Here is an 18,197-nt window from a genome sequence, read left to right as displayed (position 1 = left end):
TACCACGAAGTATTTTGTTTTCAATTAACAAAAATAAAAAAACACATAATCGTGCTTTTTTTAAATACTGTGGGAAGTACTTTGCCTTGTGATAAATAAGAATAATATGAAGACATTCTTTTTTTCTGAATGTTCTTGTTCATGTAGTAGGTTTGTGACATTTCTAAGCAATTAGAACATTGCTGTGATAATTTTATAGCGATTGTTATCAGCCGTAATATGGTTGTGAAGTCTTGTTAAAACTTGCATGCCATATTCTTTATTTAAGACCCATGGGTGGAAAATATGCTCAAAAAAGAAGAAGAATTAATTCGCTCAGACAAAGTTCCAGCTAAGACGAAACGTAAGTAAACTTACAACAGATCATGGTTGCCCTACTTCGACGTATTTTGTAGACACAATTTTGCTTGGACCAAACATTGTCTTTACTGTTTATAATGAAAATGACACATAAACAGAAAAGAAAGCATACAATTGTGCTTCTTCGAAATACAAAATGCGATTGTTATGAGCCGCAATATGGTTTGTGAAGTCTCAGTGTTGTTATAGATTTACTGATTCCTTGGAATCATTTAGCATTTATATGCACGGCTGATGACTTATGGTTTAACGCCTTTTCAACATTTTGATCCTGTTTTTTGACTTTCCACGCTTACTGGAAATCGAAGGTATTTATATTTAGGCGTTTTGCTTCTCTTACCTACCAATTTTGTCCTAGCCATGTTGAAGATTATGCATTGGCCGGGTATTGGATTTCTTTATTCAGAGATTCCTGCCTTGTATTTCATCTTCTATTTGTATGAGTTGAGATTTTGGTTGTACTTTTCTGAACCGTCTACGGGTTTATAGTGTTTCCCGTTGGACTAATTTCATAATTATTCTGGTTGAAACAGATTCCATCATTAGAATTTTATATAAGGACTATTATAGTGGACTAAGTGCCATTCTAATAGGTGCATGTGCTGTCCTCATCTTAACTGGAACTCTACAATGCGTTCTACTGTTAATAACAGAAATTTCAGTATAAATATTCATTCAGACATTTCTTGAAATTCCTCTGATGTTATTTATGTTCGTGCAAGAAATGCCCATAATTGTGGTATACAGTATGTTGGGCAAACGAAACGACCTCTTAAAAGAAGAATTCGGGAACACTGTTACAAATTTCGTAATAATAATAAATTTCAAAACTACTTATACAATCATTTTCGTAAAACTGGACATTCGGTTAAAGATGTTTCTGTTCAAGCTGTTGAACAATTAAAGTATGAGGTTAACATGACTTCTGGCTTCAAGGCAAAACTATGGCGTGTAATGTGTTGCAATATTATATCTTCTTTAATTATTGTCTATCTTTATATGTTCATTCAATGTTTTAGAATATTTATTGTAAAACAAATTTTTTTTATCAATGTTTCATATATTTATTCCATCTTTTGAAATATTTATTGTAAAACTAACGAATAATCTGCAATGTGACAAAATATTTATTCAATGTTTTCAAATTATTTGTTCAATCCTACAAAAAATTTGTTCGATACAATGATTATAATTTTGTGTAAAATGTAAATATTCATTTTATCCACTTAAAATATTTGTTCGAAAGAATTCAAGGTAAATTGTTATATTGTGGACATCCCTATTCTGCGGCCATGCGGCCACTTTGCGGCCAACTGTGCGCATTTTATTACAGTTACTTAGTACATGTATTTTATGCTGATCACTGACTTCATTAGTATAAAACGTTAGAGGGTATAGATCATATCACCGAGGACAGAATTATACGAAACAAGAGCTTCGCCTAGCTAGGCAATTTACGCCCGAAATGTTTTTTTAGAGGAGGAGGCAAGCAACATTTAAAGAAGAAGCATATTTTAAGATTTTTGGTGGGTCATGTGAGGGATTGGGAGAGGAGGGGAGAAGGGTGTGTGTGTGCGGTGCTGGTGACAGGAGACAGTTTACTAAAGAGCAAAAAACTAAATGATAAAAAATGCAGGGTCCGGAAGTGGGAATGGTTTGGGTGTGACAGAATACTTAAGGGAAAGAAGATAAATGAAAAAAAAATAAACGAGAGAAAAATAATTTGTGGGGCGGGGGGTGGGCAGAGGGGGGTGGTGGTACAATGAAAATTGGGGTGGAGATGTAAATGAAAAAAGATGTTTCTGTGGGTCGGGGGATGTATAACATCTTGACATTAAATATGATGGGTGGATTTGACCTTGCTGTGACCTTTACCTCTGACCTACCACCCTGGTTTTAGCACATCGTCTCATGGCCACATACATACATTCAGATTGGCCGCAATATAGCAATTTACCCAGCATTCTTTCGAACAAATATTTTAAGCAGATACAGTACATATTTGCGTTTCACACAAAATTATTATCTTTGCATCGAACAAACATTTTGTAGGATTGAATAAAAGTATTAAATTTTAGAATAAATATTTTGTGATAAAAAATAAATATTTTTTATTTTGCAAAAAATATTTTGTAGGATCGAATAAATAAATTGAAAATATCGAATAAATATCTTGTCGCATTGCAGACATTTTTTAGTTTTACAGTTATTTTTTCAATACATAGAAAAAAATGAAAACATTGAAAACATATTTCTGTTTTACAATAAATATTTTAAGACATTGAATTAATATATAAAGATAGACAATAATTATAGAAATGGGAATATCAAACGTAAACTTCGCAAAAGAATGACTGTTGCTGATTGCCATATGATACTAAAACGCTCTGGTAGACATGCTATGTTATCATGTTAAACCTCTTTATCTGTTTCTTCGTTGAGGCGAATTGATCAAGAAGCTGATAATATTTATATGCGTTCACATCCATTTTACGACACTGCTTCGTTGATTCAAATCTATACGCAGCATTTTCTTAGACCTCATATTGACTCTGAATCCGATCATAAACGAAACATTCTAAAATTATCTTTCATAAATAAAGGAATCGAGTTTATTGATTTACCCAGTATTTTAAGAGACCAATCTCTAGTTAACTCTATTCCTAAATATTTCAAAGATACAGAAACACCTATTATCTGTTACAAATTTAATAAACCGGTTAGAAACGTTATAGTTAATTACGATCAAATTGTCTCGGATTTATACATAGAGCTTAATGTTCCAGAGAGTTGTAACTGTAAAGAATCTAAATACTGTTACCAACCAGCCGGTTATATCATAACGGGTAATTTTAAAAATTTTAATGATAAAAGAATCAGAAATATTTTCTCCAAAGGTCCAAAGTATAGAAAACCCTTGTCTATTAACTTTGAAAAATGTCTCTCTGAAATAGCTCAGTCTATTGATGACTATATTAAAAATGGTGTCGGAAAGAAAATGCAGATCAGAACGCTCTCAATGAATAGAAAAAGAATATATATAAAATCATAAAACCTCGAGTTGAAATTTATTAATCAAATCCTTCCTTATTACCTCCTAAACCCAAGCATTCACTTTGCAGTTTAAGGAACGCTTTATCCAAGGTACAATGTACACATGAATTTTGTTTTTACTCCTGCAGACAAAGCTTCTAATAATATTATCATTATATGACGCATTTACTACACAGAAATATTGCAAAACGAACTGAAACATACTAAAACTTATCAGTTATCACAACAAGATGAGAAAACTTTTGCAAAATGTCATGCTAATCAATGTATGACTTTTAATGTCGCACTTGACGACAGTCAGATGAAGCTCCCTACTCTTTACTGGATCCCTAAACTTCACAAAACTCCATATAAAGCTCGATTCATCGCAAATTCAACCTTATGCACTACAAAAAACTCTACTTTTGACTTCTTGTCTTACTGCAATAAAAGATCATGTACAGAACAATTGCTCCAAGGTATATGAGAACTCGAGTGTTAATCTGTTTTGGTCCAGCAAGAACTCTGGAGATTTCATAAAAAAGCTAAAATGCAAACACTTCAAATGTTCGAATATAAGTACTTATGACTTTTCTACTCTTTTTACTAATTTACCACATAATCTTATTAAAGACAAACTAGTAGCTTTAATTGAGAAAATATTTGCAAGAGAAAACGTTAATTATCTGGCTTGCAATGAAATAAGCATTCTTTTCTAACAGTGCATTTAAGAGATACAGCCTATGGATATAACTTACAGACAAGTAATTGGTATCCCGATGGAAACCAACGGCGCCCCACTCATTGCTGATTTATTCTTATACTGTTCTGAATGAGATTTCATGCTTAGTTTATCCTCTGAGACACAATGTGAAATTATTGAAGCTTTTAAAAGAACCTCTAGGTATCTTGATGATATTTTAAATATGGACAACCAATATTTTTCAGTAATGGTGAAACATATTTACCCAAAAGAGTTACAGCTTAACAAGTTTTTGATTTAAATTTAATAATTGTGAATAATAATCTAGATACGAAAATATATGATAAAAGGGACGATTTTGATTTTGAAATTGTTAACTTCCCCACCTTCCCCATGGAGATGTCCCTCGAGCAACATCATACGGAGTCTATATTTCACAACTTATTCGTTTTGCAAGAGCTTGCTCAAAGATAGATGTTTTAATGACAGAAATCTTCATATCACCAAGAAATTGTTACAGCAGGGTTACCGTTATCATAAGCTACGGAAAGCTTTCAGTAAATTTTACTACAGATCGTCGGAACTGGTAGAAAAATACAATACGAACCTAAAAACACTTTTAAAACTTGGACTTACACATCCGGAATATTATGGAGATGTTGTTTATAAAATTTGGAAAATTAAACATAGTCCTTGTTTTAATTAAATATTTGTAAAATGGGTTAAAAAGTGTATCAAAAGAGGATACGATGTGAAAATCGTGAAGCACAGTGCATGTTTAGTGATTGACCCCTCTACAGTTAATACGCTTTTCTATTTGATGGTGCGATGACTAATAAAGTGTAAGACTCCATAATGCTTTTCTCCTAAATCCTACCTACAATAGACGAAGGGACTTGATTTTCTTAGTAGTGCCCTTAAAAGATAGGCTCTTGGTGCTCTGACTACAGACAAGTTGCTGAGTACATTGGTGTACTTATACCTTAGAGTTACCGTAATTTTTTGTTTTACGTTAATAATTTGTTATTTTTGCGCTAATGTTAGAGCCTTTCTCAGCAGAGATTTTATTATGTCTCCCCCAGGAGACATATTGTTTTTGCCCTGTCCGTCCGTCCGTCCGTCCGTGCCCGCGATGGTTAAGTGACTGCATAACGGTACTTTCTCTTTGATGTCATTCATTTCGTTCTGTTTATGTGACCCTTTTCTTTTTATGTGACTGTTAGAACAATAGAGAGAACAATAGGGGTGTCACAAAAATACCGTTTCGTTAGAACTTCCGTCCTTCCGTCCGTCCGTCCGTACGTCACACTTCATTTCCGAGCAATAACTGGAGAACCATTTGACCTAGAACCTTTAAACTTCATAGGGTTGTAGGGCTGCTGGAGTAGACGACCCCTGTTGTTTTTGAGGTCACTCCATCAAAGGTCCAGGTCACAGGGGCCTGAACATTGAAAACCATTTCCGATCAATAACTAGAGAACCACTTGACCCAGAATGTTGAAACTTCACAGGATGATTGGTCCTGAAGAGTAGACGAGCCCTATTGATTTTGGGGTCACTCCGTCAAAGGTCAAGGTCACAGGGGCCTGAACATTGAAAACAATTTCCGATCAATAACTAGAGAACCACTTGACCCAGAATGTTGAAACTTCATTGGATGATTGGTCATGAATAATAAATGATCCTTGTTGATTTTGGGGTCACTCCGTCAAAGGTCAAGGTCACAGGGGCCTGAACATTGAAAACCATTTCCGGTCAGTAACTTGAGAACCACCTGACCCAGAATGTTGAAACTTAATAGGATGATTGGTCATAAAGAATAGATGATCCCTAACGATTTTGGGGTCACTCTTTGAAAGGTCAAGGTCACAGGGGCCCGAACATTGAAAACCATTTCCGGTCGGTAACTTAAGAACCACTTGACCCAGAATGATGAAACTTCGTAGGATGATTGGTCATGCAGAGTAGATGAATCCTGACTATTTTAGGGTCACTCTGTTAAAGGTCAAGGCCACAGGGACCTGAACATGGAAAACCATTTCCAATCAATAACTTGAGAACCTCTCGACCCAGAATGTTGAAACTTCATAGGATGATTGTTCATGCAGAGTAAATGACCCTTGTTGTTTTTGAGGTCACTCCGTTAAAGGTCAAGGTCACAGGGGCCTGAACATTGATAACCAGTTCCGATCAATAACTTGAGAACCACTTGACCCAGAATGTTAAAACTTCATAGGATGATTGAACATGCAGAGTAGATGACCCCTATTGATTTTGGGGTCAGTATATTAAAGGTCAAGGTCACAGTGGCCTGTTCATGTAAAATCATTTTTTGGAAATAACTTGAGAACCACTTGACCTACAATGTTGAAACTTAATAGGATGATTGGACATGCAGAGTAGATGACCCCTATTTATTTTGAGGTCACTTGATCAAAGGACAAGGTCACAGGAGCCTGAACAGTGACTTGAGAACCACTAGGCCACGAGTGTTGAAATTTAGCGGGATGACTGGACATGCCAAGTAGATGATCCCTATTGCAGCCAACCATCAGTATCTCTTTGACTTTCGCTCCTGACCCCTATTGACTTCTTGCCTATAGGACTTTGCATTGGGGGAGACATGCGCTTTTTTACAAAACCATTTTCTAGTTTATATTGTTTTGTCTAACTTTTTGAAAGTAGGGTAAGTGCGAGGTTGGCATGCCCAAACGCGTTTAAACCCCCTGTTTCCTTTATATAGGCTACTGACCGTTCCAAGGCGGTGCCCCTATTTTTAACTGGTTTTCTGCCTGCCTCGTATTGTGTGTTGCGTATGTTTTCTTCTTGTTGTATGCGTGTTTTCCTCCTCCTTACTCCCCCTATTGCACCCCCCCCCTCCTTTACCCTTGCAATTGCGCTACTTTTTGCATCTCCCAACCCCCACCCCTTTACTTTGAGTTAGTTTTCGTGGCTCCCCTTTATTCAGGCTGACGGAATCCTAAGGCGGTACACAATTGTTTTTTCCTGCTTATATGGGTGCGTTTGTGTGATTGTGTGTCTAAGACGGTGCCGTATTGTTTTCAATGTTATTTAGTTGTGTGTGGTTGTGTGTTTGATTTTGGTACATGAGTGTCTGCGCTTTTGTGGTTTACGTTGTAGTGTGACTGTTATTAAGGTACGTAGCATTCCCTTGATATATTCATCCTTGTTCTTCTTTCTCCTTCAAATTCCTCCCCCTCTATCTATATTTCACATAAATTAATATGTACTTGTTAGATATTTGAAGCAACCCGTCTGTAATATTTTTCCATTACAGCTTCTTTTAGTTGTGGGCCTACTTTGCAAATGCGTGGCTCTGAGACTGTGTTTTAGGTCTTCTGTGCTTCCGAGCAATCTACCTTTACCTATTATCTTTTGTTAAAACCTGCATGCCATATTCTTTATTGGAGACTACGGACTAGAAAATATGTTCCGAAAAGAAGAAGAAGAATCAATTCGCTCAGACAAAGTTCCGAAGCTTAGACGAAGCTTAAGTAAACTTACAACAGATCATGATTGCCCTACTACGGCGTATTTTGTAGACACAATTTTGCTTGAACCAAATGTTGTCTATACTGTTTATAATGAAAACGACACATAAACAAAAGAAAGCATAAAATTGTGCTTTTTTCGAAATAGACTCATGGCTGGAAGAAAGAGAAACGCCATTATTACGCCCAGATATTTTTTTAACTGAGATGCAATGTAAGTAAATTTACAACTGATTATGATTATGATTGCCCTACCACAAAGTATTTTGTTTTCAATTAACAAAAATAAAAAACACATAATCGTGCTTTTTTTAACTACTGTGGGAAGAACTTTGCCTTGTGATCAATAAGAATAATATGAAGACATTCTGTTTTTCTGAATGTTCTTGTTCATGTGATAGTAGGTTTGTGACATTTCTAAGCAATTAGAACATTGCTGTAATAATTTTATAGCGATTGTTATCAGCCGAAATATGGTTGTGAAGTCTTGTTAAAACTTGCATGCCATATTCTTTATTGAAGACTCATGACTGGAAAATATGCTCACAAAAGACGAAGAAGAATTAATTCGCTCAGACACATTTCAAACTAACACGAAACATAAGTAAATTTACAACTGGTGATGATTTCCCTACTACGGCTTATTTTGTAGACAAATTTTACCTTGGACCAAATGCTGTTTTACTGTTTTCAAAGAAATGTCACATAAACAGAAAAAACCCATATGATTGTGCTTTTTTTAAATACCATGGAAAGTAATTTTTGCCTTGTGAAAAGAAATAAATAGTATGAACTGAAGCTTTCATATTTTTCTGAATGTTAACACTCACATGCCAGGTTTTTTATTGAGGACTCTCGGCTGGAAAAAGAAGAAGAAAAATCATTAGTCAGACAAAATTCCAATAAAAAGATGTCGATTTTTTTTCAGTTGAAATTGAAGTTATCTGATCTCTTATGAACATATGAACATAATCTTGACTGCCTATTATTTTTTAATTAATGTTTATATTCATTAGTTATAAGACTGGAATGTCTGAATACCTGTATAACCTTATGTATCCGCTGGCCATTTATATGCATTTAGACAGGAATTTCGAAAACATTATTCAGGCATCTGCCATTCTTATCCTGCATTTCATTTTTAAACATGCCTACAGTTTATCCATGTGACTGTTGATTCGTGTCATTTTAACCAATTTTGCCGTAATAATCTTGGTGCAATGGTTATCAGCCATTAAAGGTTTGTTAAGTCCTGTTAAAACTCGCATGTCCTGTTTTTTATTGAAGACACTCGACGGGAAAAAATAGAAGAATCAATATTGCCCTCAGACAAAGTTTCAACTAAGACGAAACGCAAGTAAATGTACAACTGATTACGGTTTCCCTACCATGACGTATTTTGTTGACAAAATGGAACAGACTAACTGGGAACAAAGTTGATTTTTATGTTTTCAATACAAACGACACATGAACAGAAAAAAAAATTTAATCCTACTTTTTTCGAAATACTATGGATAGTAATTTGCCATGTGAAATAATTTGAAAACATTCTATACTTCTGATTGTTCTTGTCCATGTGAAAGCAACTTTGTGTCATTTCACAGCAATAATAATGCTGAAATAATTATATAGCATTTGGTATCAGCCATAATATAGTGACGAGTCTTGTTAAAACACGCATACAATGTTCTTTATTGAAGACGACAGAGAGGACTATACATGCACAAAAGAAGCAGAAGATTCATTAAGCTCACATAAAGTTCCAACTAAGACTGAACGTAAGTAAATTTACAACTGTTTATGATTGCCCTACCACGGTGAGTGTTGTATGGACCAAATGCTGTTTTACTGTTTTCAATTAAAACGCCGCATAAACACAAAAACATATAACTGCGCTTTTCTGAAATACCGTCGAAAGTAATTTGCCTTGTGAAAAGAAAAAATAGTATGGTATGAAGCTTTAATATTTTTCTAAATGTTCTTGTACATGTGTTTCGAGCAATTTTGCTGTGATAATATTATATCGATTGTTGTGCCATAATACGTTTGTGAAGTCTTGTTAAAATTCAGTTGCCATGTTCTTTATTGAAGACTCCGGACGCAAAAAGGAAGAAGAAAAATCATTACGTCCAGACAAAGTTTCAACTAAGACGAAACATAAGTAAATGTACAACTGTTTTAAGATTACCCTACCATGTCGCATTTGTAGACAAAAATCAGCTTAGATCATTGTTTTTCTCTAAAAGTATAATGTCATTCAGTCTTGTTTTCAAACAAGGAATAAACTGGGAAAATCGCTATATATAAAAGGAGAGAAATTGTAAGCTGTAAAACAAGTAGACGCACTGATGAAGTACGAAAGATGCGGCATTATTTCGACCATTTGAAAAGTCATTACTTGAAATATTACGTAGAAATCAAATTTAACACTATCAAAATGATATTGTTTTCAGGAAATTAATAACAACGTTGTAACATTTTTTTTGGCATTTCAAAAGTGTGACAAATTCATAGTACTAGCTATGTTCAAAACGTGTTAGTCTATGATATTAACTATTCTAGACTGCTTAATTCATTTGGTGATCATTTTAGGATTAATTGTTGTACAAGTGAAAGAACCATTTGAGCATGATAAGAACATGGTAATGTAAAAATGTAACATGTACTTTTATTCACAAAGAGTGCGACCTGAAGCTATAAAATTTGCAGATGAATAAAAACATGTCGATTTTTTTCCAGTTGAAATTGAACTTATCTGACCTCTCTTAAACATAATCGACTGCCCATTGTTTCTTAATTAATGTTTATACTCATGGTTTCCGATTTATAACCCTTGTATTAATTATAAGAATGAAATGTCTGAAATCCTGTGTAATCTTGTGTATCTGCTGGCCATTTATATACATTTAGACAGAAATGTCGAAAACAGTATTCGATCGTCTGTCATTGTTAATATGCATTTCATTTTTAAACATGCGTAAAGTTTAAACATTTTTGAAACCATCTTTTACCAGATACAGGTTAGTGGTGTTTTGCTTTTCAGTTTTTCGGCGTTAGCTGTATAACATGGATTTGACCTCGATTCTATAGTAATCCGGATTTGATTTGATTTGATTTGATTTAAACATATTTTATTCCTTCCTTTTTCTGACAACGTATACAATGTACATATACAGAAAATATAAAAACATTCTAAGAAAGGTAAAAGGGTTGGACCACAAGTTCATATAACATTAGTAATTCGGTCCGTCCCCAAAGGTATATTTAAAGGAAAATTTTATATTATAGATTGCATTGTATTCTTATAAAAATGACAAAATGTAATTGGAAGAGAACAAAGTTAAGCGAAATGAATAACAACAATGTTGGAGAAGAAGTAGAATGATTTAACTGTAAAAATTAAAAGAAAGCTAGATAGATGGTAATATAAGAAGAGAGAGAGTCCAGAGTGTTCCAAGGGTCGTAACTTGATGTGTGGGGTACAACTGCGTTAAGTTTATATACTAAAGTAATACGGCAGCAATTAGATTTCTTAATGAAAACGATTTGTATGTTTGATATATTTTTGTACTTCTAAAAATATTAGTGAATTTTCTTCTTCAGTATAATTTTCATCTCCAAACAAAAGAGTACGCGTATTCAGTGGATGAAAGATACGTGTGGCGTTAAAAAGTTGTATTCTTTGTAAAGCATAATGTCTACATTTAAAGAGAAAATGTAATCCGGACACGGAACAGGTGTGCGCTGAGAAGATAGTCTTAAATGACATTGAATATCAGAAGGCACATATTAAATGGAATATATTTAGTAGTTTTGTTACCCAAAAGTGAAATGATTTATGCTAATTTTAAAGTTTTTAGTATTTTATCACCGCAAGAGAAATTGAAAGTAAACTTCTTTCCCCGTTGCGTATCTCGCTTAGAGATGAATGAGTGGTGGCTAGTTGTAACTGTAGAGTCAGTGTACCCGGTTTCGGACTGTACGCGGTTTCGCACATACGGCAAAATCATGTTCTTCTTGAAAATAAAGCAGAACATTTAACAATTCTGTTATTATCTCACGAAACTGGGTATATGCATATCCAAATCTTTTCTGTCTGTACATCATGTTTAAGTCTGAATTTTGCACGCGCCAAATTATTACCTCTACGCCGTTTGTCTTTTTTAAAGACATTTCAAGTTTAAGATCATTGTTTGTTTCTTTATGGCAGTTTTTAGACCATTTAAAAGCTAAGATTAATGCCAGCTTACCGTTTCTTTACAAGTTGTATTTATTAACTTAACTATGTGTTATGTGTAAATTGATATTGTAATATTTTGTGATAGTCTCTTATAGTTCAAATTTGAACGGTCATGTACTAATTTAATACATGTATTGAAATGTATTTTTATACCTGTGATATTTTACATAATTGAGACGTACAATGTTGATAAAGATTAATATAATATATTCTTTAAAGGAAATATGACAGAAATGGGACGCGCCATTATATTTGCTTTTACGGAGTCGACTGTCTAGAGAAAAATGGCTACAATTATCGAAAGGGTAATCTCCATTAGAGGCTGCTCCTGAAGAGCCATTCAAAGTATCTTTGTTTTCAAATATTCTTAACAACATTTTCGCTTTTAAACTTCAGGTTGTACCATATCGTAATCATCTTTAAAACGCAGACATGGTGGTGGTAATCAACGAAATTTCAATTCAAAGAAGTTAAATAATTAAAGACATACTAAGCTAGTATGGACGTACTAGCAGGATATATGGCAACGTTAGAGAAAAGTATTAGAGGATATAAAAGTGTGAGAGAAGTGATAAATTGGCTGAATGAAACTACATATAACCTGTGCAAATGTTGCATTTAATTATGTTACTGCACCTAGTTCATAACTGGTTAGACGGTACTTGCATTTCTAGAAGGAATTTTGGTAGCTCGTCTACATCATACATGAGATCTGGCTGCGGTTTCATTAGACTGTATTTTATCCGCCTTGCGAAATTTGGTACCTAACAAGACTATGGCGGTATCATGGCACTATCCGGACACCTGCTTTTTCCTCTCTTTTTTATATGATACTCGTCAATATTAAAGAAGGCTGTCATGGTAAAACTGGTGGGAAAGTAAAATAAACGATTAACCGCGACTGGTTAATTTTTCTAAAACTGTAAACTGAAACAAGAGACTCTCAGGACGCATGCATAATGTCACAGGAAGGCACTTTTTTCAAAATATACTCTAAACAGTTACGCAAAACTTATTGAATAAATGCCAACACCCCGTTACAATAGAGTATCTAGTAGTTTGCTAATATTGTAACAAAAGCTTCCGGATACCTGTTGCTTCTACTAAAGTAATACAAATATTAAAATTTCATCCCAGCTTTGCCAACGTATCTGGAAAACTACAAATTGGAGAAAAGCATTAAGACTAGAAGACACATACATTTATGGCATTCAGCGAACAACAAAGTATGTGGTCCTAGGAGAAATGCAGGCCATCTTGTAATATAAAATATAAGGGTATAACTGTATATTGTGAAACGATTTTTGCTTTCGTTATGTATTCTGAGTTACTGAAAAATTACCAAAAACAAAACAAAAAAAAAGCTTTTGGTCAGAACGCAAAGATACATTGTAAAATAGATTTTTGCTAGCGACAACATTGTTTAATGACATTCACTTTTCAAAGAACATATACAGACACTGTATGTAATAAAATATATATGTAATACGTCGGTCATTTAAGCTTTAGGATTAAACTCACACATAATCTCTTTTTTTGGGTGCGGAATAAGTAGTTTGTAAGGAATGTAACACAGAAAAAGGTCCTCAAAATATTATGTCACATTTGGAAGTTACGTCTAATGCGTACAGTGGCCGTTACTGTTTGCCATATGCTGTCCTAGCGGCGTCGAGTGTATGGGATACACTTATTTTGGACCATGTAAAGATAGTTATGAATAGTTTCGAAACGATAAAAAGAACACAGAGAATAGTGTGTTAAAGGCCCCACGATATTGCACAATAAATGTAAGTGAATAAACAAAAAATGTCAAAAAGAAAACATAAAAAATACATGTAATGCAAATTATAATGTGATATAAAACAATATTATTTGTCATTCCTCTCCTTATTTGTAGAGCAGAAAATATTTTTTACTTAAAAATTCTTCAAAATGTGTATCCGATTTATTGATAAGAGAGGTAACTCTAAGCCAAGTTTTCTATTTCTGACCTTAGTATGATCTACTTACCTGATAAATGGAATTTATACCACAGTTAACTTATTTTAAACCTTTTTTGTCTTATTTTCTTTGTTTATAGGTACAGTGATGTAATTTGAGAATGCGCACATATTTGCAGATTCCTTTAACAGTTGTATTTTTAAATAATTTTTATGGTTACCTTAACTTTGAAGAAGCAATATAAAGAGTATGCATGTAATATTATTGTTTTCTTCGACAAAAAGTTTGGTTGCTTTTGCAACGGAAACAGTAAAATGTTGTGTATAAACTGAATCTTGAAATCTATTTTGTATGTGACTAAGGTACATGGAAATTTATCAGTGAATAGAAAATACTCATTACATTATTGTAATAATAAAAAATGGTTTATGTGAATCACAACTCTGAAATAATAAACTATCAGCATTTCATCATTTCCTAACAATGTCATTTCAGATAGAGGATTGGTCTTGCATGGTAATACTTCTTTAACATGCTTATTTTATACTGTTTTTAACAGTTTATAACATATATTGTATTATGTGCTAATGTTGATAATTTGTAACCAGTCAGACTAATACAGTAATGATTAGGTTATTTCTCATATTGCAGTAAATGTACTTCAGACATAACACTTGGCGGCGTCTTTGATTCTTGCATCAATGAATTTGCTTGTTGAACTTCTGGTATGCTATAGCATAAATGTTTGTTTTCAATATCAGAAAAAAATATGTTTTAAGATTTCCAGCAGGTACTGGTAGGCTATATTTAGTATTTTGCCATCGTTGTCAAAAGCGCCGGGTGTTGAAATTCAGAACACAGCTATCAAAGTTCAGAACATAGATTTTCTAACAAAACTTATACATACATGTATCTCTAAAACAAACTCGTTGACAATGCAGATATAAGAAGGAATTGAATTCTAAATATGTGTATTTTAAAGTCATTTACAATAAAATACATACAAAGGCATTCGAAAAAGTAAAAATGTATATGTTACTGCAGATAGATTGTTAACATCAATATTAGCTCTAAATTCATAAACACATATAACAGTTACTTGTAAAATGCTTGGACTGTTTTATTATATTATATATGCATAGAAATAAAGAAATCAAAACTAATATTTCTTGAAACTCATTTGATTTTAGATAAATGTGCAGTACTTTAGTTAAAATCTAAAGGAAGCTGCCCTTAGATTTCGCCTAATTTTCACAGCATGGCTAGGATTTCTTTGAGGACTTTTTTTCCTGTAATGCGAAGTATGTTAAAATTATAAATCATCGATAAATCGTTATGTTGGAATTATCCTAATGTTCTCAGATTATTTCTTGTAATATAACTTGCCTATAAGTATTCATGAACTGTGTTGTATTCTGAAGGAATATCTTAAATTTAGATATTTTTTAAATGTTTTACACAGGACCTCTTGTAAAGACAACTACGAAGAGTAGCGCGCTGTCTGAAACTTTGCGTCTTTATATCAATTCAAATGACATCTTAATCGAAACACAATATTGTTGCTTATATACGCCAGGTATGCATCGTTGCCGACCTAAAAACTGTGAACTTAAAGTGTATACACAATAGAACGGAATAATTCAGCATATAAATAACATAAAAGTTGAAATGAATGGTATATACATGTACAGTTTAAACTGTCGAATTCAAGAGGAAGCGAACAATATACTTATGTAACCTGTGATATTTTGTGCATGTAGGATTGGACTTGAAAATGTATTCGAAATAGCCGTATTTAGGGATGAATGAATTCGACATATCGAGTTTTCACTTTATGTACATGAAAGGCATACTAGTACGTTTTGCTAGTTTAGCAAATAAATATTTATCTAAGGTTTAGAAGTAGATCACAAAAAAAATACAATTTTCCTTTTGTAAACGAACAACATCTTTACAAAACAACTTATCTTTCCAATATATTTAGTAACGTAGAATGTGATACTTAAATATTCTAAGAGCTGCCCCCCCCCCCCCCCGCCACCCCCATGTTTTATTTTCATGTAAAACAATTCTTTCTTTCTATGATTTGGTGATGTTCAAACTTTTTCTCCGTAGCATGGACCTAACTCTTAAAAAGAAACGTTTAAATAGTATCATTTTTATCGTAAGTTTTCGTTATTATTTGTATTCAATGTTTTTTATCTATAAACAGATGTTAACTCTCATAAGGACATAGAATCAAATCTCCCAAAACATATCTTAACAACATAATAAGATCACCTTTATCAATGAACATGCTTTTTTTTTTTTATTTGTACCTTACTTAAAATGCGTTTATGCATTGACAAAAGTGATACATGATATCTGAAGGAAACGGCCGGATCCGAATAAAAATGTTTTGTTCTATGGTCTCAATTCAACGAAGTGTTTCCGTCAATTTTTACTTTTTTACAACGTTAGACTTATTTGAAAGCAATGTAATATAAACCTATATCCGTGTAGTTGCAAACGTATAAGTGTGTCCTGGTAATGTTTGTTAAGATACCGCGTGTTGTTTTCGAGTGTAATTACATCTGTAGAATCCGGAGGGATTGGCTTGTGCTCAAGCCCGGTAGGGCGAAGGTATCAATGTTTCCCGAGGGACTTTGAAGACGTTATAACACGAACTGAACATGCGCTGATGCTATCATAGCATTACACGCGTAAAACAAATAAATTAATATATTGTCCATGAACGTCACTGATTCAAATTTCCATGAAATACGTGTGAATGTCTATGTTGTTTGTTTTATTCATGTTGACGTTATTTGCTTTTGAACGATCCGTTTTGTGACCGTAATACGTTTACGCTTTGCCAGGGAGTGCTCATACATAAAAAGGTGTTTTATCGCCACGTGAGCGCGAGATTCTCTCTGTTAACACACGTTTTCTCTCCTATTTAAACACCCCAGAAAAGTGACGAGAACAGCAGTGTTATGGTAGAATACTTCTTGCTGAGTTTGTAATTCTATTATTGTTATCAGAGCAGTGGGCAGTCGAAACTCGGTATCACGAATTTCAAAGGATCGAGCGTTTACTTCTAGATAACCGAAATTTTACTCAAAATGTTATTGCATATATTTTTGAGGTGAAACTTGAAAATGTTTTCGAGATAGCCCGAATTTTGAGATAAGCCATTTCGAGATAATGAGTTTCAATTGTAAATTTAAAAAAACGCAATAAGTGTAGCGAAATCAATGTCCTTCGATAAAAATATCATTATTGTTATTACTAATTATAATAACAGCTAAAAATTCACGCTTTATATAAAACACTGGAATAGACAGTGATTGGTTGGTGAACAAAAGACAAATGTTCTTTAGAATTGTTAGTGTGGTTTATCAGCAGATTCACAAGCACATCAAACGACTATTAGTAAATTGATAAAAACTTGACAAAAATGAATATTTTTTTGATATCTGCACTATTTCTATTGTCGCTGAACATAGTGACCTAACAATAACTTACAGAATATAAGTTAACGTTGTTTCTTTTATATAAAGAAGTATAGTCAGATGTGTAGATTATTCCAAAAGTTGTTTGCAAGTATGAAATAAAAAAGCTTTTGTACGATGTAAGCAAAACTGAGTTATATTGTGATATTGTTATTTTGTTTAATTAAGAAGTATGTTTCATTTATGAAATTTTACTTTACAATTTTTTTTATAGATATGAGAAAAATCTTTATTGAAACGATAATGTATCACATATATTAATGGAAATAAAATGCTTGAAAATGTAAAAATAGTTTCATTTTATATCATTTTATATCAAATTTACAAACGATAATGTAATTTTGTGGCTACTTGACTTTCTAATTAATTTATGACTTGTCTGTTTGCTCTGTGAGATTTCTCAATTGCGCCAAGCACTTAACACTTGTATATGGTTTGAAGGCTTTCTGTACATGAGTCATTAGGAAACATGCGATGTAAATACATGAAAAACGTTAGTTGAGGACGAAATGTTACAAAAACGCTGACGAAAGAATGATATCAACAATAAAAAAGTAGGAAAAAGCAGCACATTTTGCAAACCAGGGCCAGTTGTGCAACAAAGTTATTCTACTATTCATAATAAGGTGTATACAATAGGTTGTATCACATATGTGATCTATAAAGAATATCAGACTACTGTGTTTTTGATATCATGATATCGATGTTATCAGTTCAAAGTAATATGGGCTGGAATGGGTGAGGTTCACCGGACCCCTTCCGCCAATATCTACCGAGCCTGATAACACTGATATAAAAAATTCATTTTTTTTGTCTATGACTCAGTCATATTAAATAAAACTTAGATAGTCGATTTTAGATGCCTTTCTGATTATTCTTATAAAAACTATCAATAAAATAAACACTTACCTGCG

At 33.3% G+C, this 18,197-nt stretch overlaps 1 long non-coding RNA gene across 1 annotated transcript; it reads left to right on the top strand.

Annotated features, from left to right (window-relative positions):
- Positions 1-270: 270 nt before the first annotated feature.
- Positions 271-17,762, top strand: LOC128554030 (uncharacterized). Its single transcript, XR_008369505.1, has 3 exons — positions 271-343; positions 9,309-9,386; positions 12,245-17,762. It is a non-coding gene; the product is annotated as an uncharacterized LOC128554030 (long non-coding RNA).
- The last annotated feature ends 435 nt before the right edge of the window (positions 17,763-18,197 follow it).

This window comes from Mercenaria mercenaria, unplaced genomic scaffold (genome assembly GCF_021730395.1).
Source record: "Mercenaria mercenaria strain notata unplaced genomic scaffold, MADL_Memer_1 contig_4660, whole genome shotgun sequence".
NCBI lineage: Eukaryota > Metazoa > Mollusca > Bivalvia > Venerida > Veneridae > Mercenaria > Mercenaria mercenaria.
The sequence above is the reverse complement of the archived record's forward strand: the minus strand, read 5'-3'. Positions and strand labels throughout refer to the sequence as shown.